Raw genomic sequence first — 8,268 nt, 5'->3', positions numbered from 1 at the left:
ATGGCAAAAATGGGGAATCAAAGATAGCTAGGTTTTGAGGATTCCCTGAAGCCCAGACAGATGGCTCGCTGTTTAAAAAGTAAACTTTTAGAATAGTTTTAGATTTACGGAAAGTTATGCAGATATTACAGAATTGCCACATACCCCGACCCAGTTTCTCCTATTGTTAACACCCGACATTACTGCGGTACATTTTCCACAACACTGGTATGTTACTGTTAACTAAACTCTGTAGTTTATTTGGATTTTATTAGTTTTTCCCCACCATCCTTTTTCTGTTCCACAGGGTCTCCCACATTGCATGTAGTCATCATATTTCCCTAGGCTGCTCTTGGCTGTGGTAGTTTCTCAGACTTTCCTTGTTTTTGATAGACTGTTGGTCAGGTACTTTGTAGACTGTCCCTCAAGTGGGGTCTGTCTGCTGTTTTTCTTGTGGCTCCACTGTGGTTATGGGTTTGGGGGTGATGTGCTGTTCTTATCACATCATATCAAGTGTCCATGCTATAGACACGACTGACCGCTGCTGATGTTGACCTTGGCCATCTGGCTGAGCTAGTGTTTGTCAGGTTTCTCTCCTGCAAAATTACTCTTTCTCCCTGCTTTCCATACTATACTCCATAGAAGGAAATCATTATGCACAGCCCACACTTCAGGGACAGGGATTTATGTTTCACCTCCTTGAGGAAGGAGTATCTCCATAAATTATTTGCGATTCGTCTGCACAGGCGATTTGAGTGACCCATTTTTCAGTAGTTCGAACTTCGCCCCTGTGTTGGGCAAGGCCACTGTGGTTTAGATTTAATAATGAATTCCAGGCAAATGGGAGCAGTGGGGGGAAACAAAACAATGCCCACAGGTGCTCCCTGATGACCGATAGATAGTCTTACAAAAGAAGAGATAAAAAAATTAATGAAAGAACTTCCTGTGGAGGGGAACTGTCACCCTGGTTAGAAACTGTGCAGAATTTTTTCTTGGAAACCTTCAGGCAGCTGCTCTGGTTTATAAAGTCTGCCTATTGGAGGGAAGGAAAAGAGAAAAAAAAAAAAAAGGTTGTCGTTATTCCAGCAACAGAGATTCTCCCAAACCATATGCAAAAATAAATCAGAGGCGACTGGGCCGTATCCGAGGAAACCTGGCAGCTGGGCTGGAGCTTGTGGGGTGGCCCCTAAGGACAGAGATTCTGCGTCCCAAAGCCCCTGCCACCTCCGTAGTGGGATTGAGAGTCCCAGAAAGCCGCTGGATCGCCCCTACCCACATCGTGGCAGTACCAGGTCCCCATCTGTTTCCCCCAGGATCGGGGATGAGGACGGTTTACTTTGTTGCCTCTCACGTTGGAGGGTTTGTCCTTAACACAGGGGAAAGGAACACCTCTGGACTTGGAGGAAGGTCCTTGACCCCAAAACAGCCATTTTGAGGACAAAGGGTCACTAAGCGGGGAGGGAAGTCAGGCAGGGCAAGCTGAAGGGAGGAGGAGGACCCAGGCAATGTGCCATGGGAAATCTAAACAGCATGATGATGGCAGTGGGGTGGAGTGGGGGCTGATGACAGGAAGTGGTCAGGGTAAGGGGTGTCCTGTAAGGCAGAGAGCTGGGTGGCCAGGGGCTTTGGGAGCTTGCTCTGAGAGGGTGTTTGGGTAGAAGAGATGAACTAATTAATTTATTAAATCTATATTCATTCGATAGCTCCTCTGCCAGGCATGGGGGGGAAAGCAGAGGTGCAGGAAGCGGGTTTGTGCTTGGCAGTGGGGAGACTGGGCTGGCTAAAGCAAGACCTTTTCTGGTTTAGGGACCTTACTGCCTGGTCAAGGACAATTCAATGACTGTGACTGTCAAGAGGTCAGAGAGGAGGCTTGGGTGGGTCTGCAGGAAGCACAGGTAACCCTTGGGGAATCCCAGTGTGTCCACCCTGGGTGTTTTAGGAAGAATGACAACTGCATTCCAATTCCAAATCTGCCAATAGCATGCTGTGTGACCGTCACCTTGGGCAAGTATTTCGCTCCTTTGAGACTCCGTTTCCCAACATGGAAAATAATGCTTCCTCAGTGCTGGCTACAGACCAGTAACCCCTCTGCCCTCTTTGCATTTAGTCCATTCAATTTTCACAACCCTATAAGATAGCCACTATTGTTATTATCCCCATTTTACAGATAATGAACACCGAGGCGCAGGGTGGCCAAGTCCCCTTCCTAGGATCCCACGGCTGGAAAATGGTGGAGCGAGGCTTGCAACCAGGACGGGCAGGCCCCCAGAGTCCGTGGTCTCGACGGACCTCCCATAAAACGAGGGGGTCAGACAGGATGATTCTGTAGGTTCCTGCAGCTGGAAGCTCCCAGAGAACAGAGTTGGGAGTCTAAGACGCTCAGCCTCCCGTGGGGGAGGGGAGACCGAGGATCCGGTTGGCCGTGAACCCTGGACCAGGCCAGCCGGTTGCCATGGGGACGGCTGGGCGGAGGCGGCTGGCCAGGCATGTTGCCCCGCGGGGCAGTTCCGGGGAGCTCCCTCCCGCCAATGGCAGGGAGTGGCACCGAGCCGGCACCTGGGGACTGTGTTTTCCTGGCAGCCAGAGTCCCACGAATTTTCCCCTCTCAGACAGGGGAGACCACAAGTCCCCCCAGCCGTCTGAGCCTCCTCCGACCTGAACTCGATCCTCCACGAAGCCGCCCTTATCTCCAGTTCATCTGTGTGAATTATTTACTGCGTCTGGCGGACTCCCAGGCGGCCTCCCTGCCCCCGCAGGATGTGGAACCCACATCCAGGGTTCCGAAGCCCCCCTTTTCTCATTATCCAAGGAGTTCCAGAGTTAGACCTCAGGGGCACCTAGGGGGAAGGACCTTCCCACCCCCTCCCGCCTTCACCTAGAATTCTTTTCCGGAACCAGAGAGCCCTGAGTTGGGAGCCAGGGTACCTGCTGCTCTGCTCGGTTCCCCTGTGAACCTCAGCAGTCTCATCTGTGACCCTGGGGTGGTGATTCCTGCCCTAGGTGCTTCCAGAACTGCTGATCAAACCCCACAAGGTAATGTGGGGGAATGACCTCTGCAGCCAAGGCATTGGATGAGTGCACAGCTATCACTATCAGGATTTTAATTTTTTCCATTATTTTAATTTTCTTAATAGCCTTCTTATCACGTGCCACAGTGCTAAGTGTTCCATGTACATTTTCTTATTTAATTCTCACAGCAGCCCTAGGAATCATGTTTATTGTGTGTGCCAGTTACAACTATATATCATGCCCATTTCACATACAAAGAAACTGAGGCCCAGAGGGTCTGGGTAACTTGTCCTCAGTCAGGAAGGAGCCAGGAGTGGAAACTGAGTCTGAATCTGGCTTCCATTCTGAACTCTTTTTTTGTTTTTTGTTTTTTTTCTTTTGAGATGAAGTCTTGCTCTTGTGCCCCAGGCTGGAGTGCAATGAAACGAACTTCCGCCTCATGAGTTCAAGCCATTCTCCTGCCTCAGCCTCCCGAGTAGCTGGGACTACAGGCATGCGCCACCACACCCAGCTAATTTTTGTATTTTTAGTAGAGATGGGGTTTCACCATGTTGGCCGGGCTGGTCTTGAACTCCTGACCTCAGGTGATCCGCCCACCTCGACCTCCCAAAGTGCTGGGATTATAGGCGTGAGCCACCGCGCCTGGCCCACTCTGAACTCTTAACCACTGCTAAATTCCATGCCATGTTGCCTTCTAACCTGGGGACCCTTCACCAGCACCCAAGAGGCTGCTTGGGCACCAGTCTTATCTATGACAACCATCTGCACAGAGTGATGACTCAGTCTGTGTGCCTGGCTCCATGCAGGGTGCCGGGGACACCAGGGGTGAGTCAGGCACAGCCCTCCCCTGGAGTTGGGGGTGGGTGTCAGGGACAGGGAACAGGGAAGCATGGACATGTTCACGATCAGATATGATACAGATTGAAATGCCCATCATGATGAGGGCTGGGCACTGACAATGTGTTCTAGGGGGTGAGGAGACCATTTAATGAGTGGGCGGGATTTCAGTGGGGCCTTGGAGAAGCGGATAGGGGTGGCAAGGGCACTCTTGAGTGGAGGGACAGATGTTGGTAAGTTTGGGGTTTGCTTGAGAAAGGGCAGTCCTTTAGGGTCTGGTTGGAACAAGGCATTTGTAGTGGTGTTGGGACTGGGGAAAAGGAGGTTAGGGCTAGATCAGGAGGTTTTTGACGTAGGAGCTCAAGGGTCAGTTTACAGCAGTGCTTCTCAGCTGGGGCTGATTCGGCCCCCCAGGGGGCTTTGGCAACGTCTGGAGACATTTTTGGTTGTCACAATGCTGGGGAGAGGGCTAGGGCTACTGGCACCTGGCGGGTGGAGGCCAGGGATGCTACTAAACATCCTGCAGCGCACAGGACAGCCCCGCCAGAAAGAATGATCCAGCCTCAAACAGCAATGTGCTGAGGTTAGCAAATACTAGTTTAGAGCCTGTTTAAGAGCCTTTAAAGTGAGATTTAGGGCGAGTCACTTAACTTATCATACCTCAGTTCTCTCCTCTCTAAAATGGGCTGATGTAACAGTTAACATGTAAGGAAATCACTGTCATATATTTCACGTGTACTGTGTGCCAGTTACAACCCTAAATGCTTTATGTGTATTATCTCATCCAGTCCTTACAGTCCACCGAGGAATGCTGCTACTGCCACCACTACCAAGTCTCTGTGGGCACTTATGAAGTGCCAGGCCCTGCACTAAGCTCTTTTTTTTTTTTTTGAGAGTCAGGGTCTCGCTGTGTTGCCCAGGCTGGAGTGTATTGGCATGATCACAGTTCACTGTAGCCTCAGCTTCCTAGGCTCAAGCAATCCTTCCACTTCAGCCTCCCAAGTAGCTGGGACTACAGGTGCACACCACCACACCTAGTTAATTTTTAAAATATTTATGTAGAGATGGGGGTCCCACTATGTTGCCCAGCCTGGTCTCCAACTCCTGGACTCAATCAGTCCTCTTGCCATGACCTCCCACAAGTGCTGGGGTCACAGGCGTGAGCCACCACATGCAGCGCTGCTCTAAGCTCTTATACATATTAATTTATTTAATCTTCACAACAACTCTATGAGGTAGGCACTATTATAATCTCCATTTAACAGATGGGGAAATAGGCACAAAAGGCCAGAAGCTTCCTAAGGGCAATGCCTTGCTTGCTACTCTCTCTAGAACAGTGTGTAAATAAATATTTGTCAAGAAGGAAATAAACCCTCCATGGACTTCAGTGGGCCCACCAATCTCGGGGAGTTGAGAAGAAACTGGGGCACAGAAAGCTTGAGGGTCTTGACTGGAGTCGCACAGCAGGGTCTTCTCCCCTTGCTTTCGGGAGGCGGTCTCGGGAAAGCTCCTGGCAGGTTTCTTTGGTCCACTGGAGCCTGGCTGTGTTCCTATCACTGGCAGAGAGAAGCTGATGTGTGTGTGGGCATTTCTGAGATGGCCAGAGGGTGGGGGTGGGGGTGGGGGTTGGGGGTGGGCCCTGGATTTCCCCGCAGTCCTAGCCGAGGTGGAAAGCATTAGCATCTTGAAGTGACCAAACTGGGGAGTTAAGACAGCACAACAACGTCACTAGTGCCTGGGACTGGACTGGTCCACTCCCTGGATGAATGAGGAGAGATTTCAGATTGAACTCAATCCTGGTCTTGACCTCAGGAAGGTGGGACTCTGCAGGGCACATGGGATAGGTGGGCGTAGTCTAAGCCAGCCATTGCAGCTGCTGTATGGTCTGCATACGCATGCATCATGCTCTGAGTACCCATCTCGGCGAAGCCCCACAGCCGCCCGCAGAAGCAACAGCACTGTTGTTATCCTATCGGGGTCTAGAGAAGCGGTAATTTTGTCCAAGGGCACCAACGGGGAAGCTGCAGACCAGTGAGTCAGCCTGATCTCTCTGATGGCTATGTTAACCTGAATGCTCAGCGCACCATTCCTTTACTTCTCTGACCCTCATCTGTGAAATGGGGCCATGTAGCAAGGCCTCAGAGGATTGCTGGAAAGGTGATAAAATGATCTATTACCCAGCACCTAGTAGGTGCTCAATAAATAGCAGATTCTTTCCTTGAGCCTCCTGGGGCTCCATCCTCAGGTCTGAGCTTTGGAGCAGTCCTTGGGGAGGCGCTGCTGTGGAGTTGATATTAGAGAAAGGTGGGGCCCAGGGGTGGCAGAAGGAAGGGGAAGGTCTCTAATGACTGCTCTGCCCCGCTCTATAAAGCAGGGTCCTGACTATCTCGGTGGGTCCCTTCCCATGATGCTGTGCTACCCTTAGGCTATACAGTGGGTCATGCTGCCCCGTCACCCACAGGTGAGCCCGGGGAGGCTGTTTTTCTGGGGATGGATTGCACAGCACCTTTCCCATTCTCTAAACAGTTCTGGGGATCACTGGCAGTTAAAAGAGCAGATGGGGTGTGGTCTACACTGCAAGCCTCATCTTCCTCCACTTCTCCATAAGCCCGCTTCAATGCCCTGGCCACTCTGTGGTTTCCAGAGCGCCATACTTGTTATGCCTCTGCACTTTTGCACATGCTCTTCTTTTAGCCTCTTACCCTTTCCATTTAGCTAAATCCTCCAGGTTTCAGCTGAGATGTCACCTTCTCCAGGAAGCCTTCCCTGACACCCGTCCACCTGAACGGAATGAGCTCCCTCACTTAGGCTCCTGCAGTGCCGATGCTTCCTTCTGTCCAAGCCCCATGTGTCATTGCTGATCGGGCCTCCTCCATCAGACCATGCTCCCTCTTGGGCAGGCGCTGGAGCTCCCTCCTTGGTATCCATGTCCCCAGGGCTTTGCACAAATGCCTGGCACACAGCAGCTCCTCAGGGAATGTTAGTGAATTAATGTTATGATAATAACAATGTCTAGCATAAACAGAGCTCTTTTCCAGTTTCAAAAGCCTTTTTTACACAACTGTGTCATCTGAGTCTCACAGAAAACTCGTCATTTAAGGTAGGTAGGGTTTGAATTGGTGTTTTCATTTTAAAGGGAAGAACCTGAGGCTGGAAGAAATGAGGTGCAGTGCCAGGTGGCTGGTGGGACAGGCGTGATGCCCACATGGTCTTGCCTGAGCAGGCCTGGATGCATTTGAGAGATATCTGGTCCACAGTGGGAGTCGTTTCAGAGTTCTGATCCTGCCTGGGGGCCAGTGAAGAGTAGGGGGCCAGAGCTTGTTGCTTTCAAGGCCTAGTGAAGAACTGGGGCCAGCTTTGTGTGGTGGTGATAGGGTGGTTATATTCTTGGGAGAGGAAACTATAGGAGGCAGTGGTTTTCTTCTGTGAAGATTTGTTCACCACTATGCTATTGATGGTACAGAATACTGAAAATTCAAGAAAAAAAATATCCCAAACAGAGGAATGACTAAGTAAATTGTAGTCCAGAAACTTACAATATTTGATGGCCATTAATAATAATGTTTCTGCCAGGCACGGTGGCTCATGCCTGTAATCCCAGCACTTTGGGCGGCTGAGAAAGTGGGACACCTGAGGTCAGGAGTTCGAGACCAGCCTGGCCAACATGGTGAAACCCCATCTCTACTAAAAATACGAAAAATTGTCCAGGCGTGGCGGCATGCGCCTGTAATCCCAGTTACTCAGGAGGCTGAGGCAGGAGAATCACTTGAACCCAGGAGGCGGAGGTTGCAGTGAGCCGAGGTCATGCTATTGCACTCCAGCTTGGCCAACAAGAGTGAAACTCCATCTTAATAACAATAATAATAATAATGTTTCTGCAGCTCATGCAAGGACAAAGGAAAGTGCACATGTGTCTGCATGAAGCTTAAGGCAGAGAGGAAAATATAAATTGTGTGATGGTAGGAGAGACGGTATCATGGAGTGGTTTGCATCCCAGCTCTGTCTGCCACTTACTGGCTGTGAACTCAGGCAAGCTAACTAACCTCTCTGTGCCTCAGTTTCCTCATCTGTAAAATAGACAAAATAATAGTCCTGCCTCAGAGAGCCATTGGTAGAATTAAATGAGTTAATACTTAGAAAACACTTAAAACATTGCCTCGCATATATTGTTAAGGTTTAGTTACTATTATTAATCATTATTGTCATCTCAGCTATGTCAAACCTGTATAAGAAAAATTAAAAAGATGGAGGAGAATGTTCAGCGTTTTCTTTGGGATGTGGGTTAACGGATGGTTTTTGCTTTCTTTTTTTCTACTTCCCTGAATTCTCTAAATATTTTACAATGGGGATGTTTTACTTTTATGATCATGAAAGAATAAACTTTATTTTCCCCCAAACAACTGGAGATAAATGCAGCAGCACTTTCCTTTTGGACATAAAGGG

At 49.8% G+C, this 8,268-nt stretch overlaps 1 long non-coding RNA gene across 1 annotated transcript; it reads right to left on the bottom strand.

Annotated features, from left to right (window-relative positions):
- Positions 1–208: 208 nt before the first annotated feature.
- On the bottom strand, positions 209–2,742 carry LOC108585431. Its single transcript, XR_001901734.3, has 2 exons — positions 2,635–2,742; positions 209–1,012 (listed from the first exon to the last, which is right to left on the bottom strand). It is a non-coding gene; the product is annotated as an uncharacterized LOC108585431 (long non-coding RNA).
- Between the last annotated feature and the right edge of the window lie 5,526 nt (positions 2,743–8,268).

This window comes from Papio anubis, chromosome 1, assembly GCF_008728515.1.
Source record: "Papio anubis isolate 15944 chromosome 1, Panubis1.0, whole genome shotgun sequence".
Lineage (NCBI taxonomy): Eukaryota > Metazoa > Chordata > Mammalia > Primates > Cercopithecidae > Papio > Papio anubis.
The sequence above is the reverse complement of the archived record's forward strand: the minus strand, read 5'-3'. Positions and strand labels throughout refer to the sequence as shown.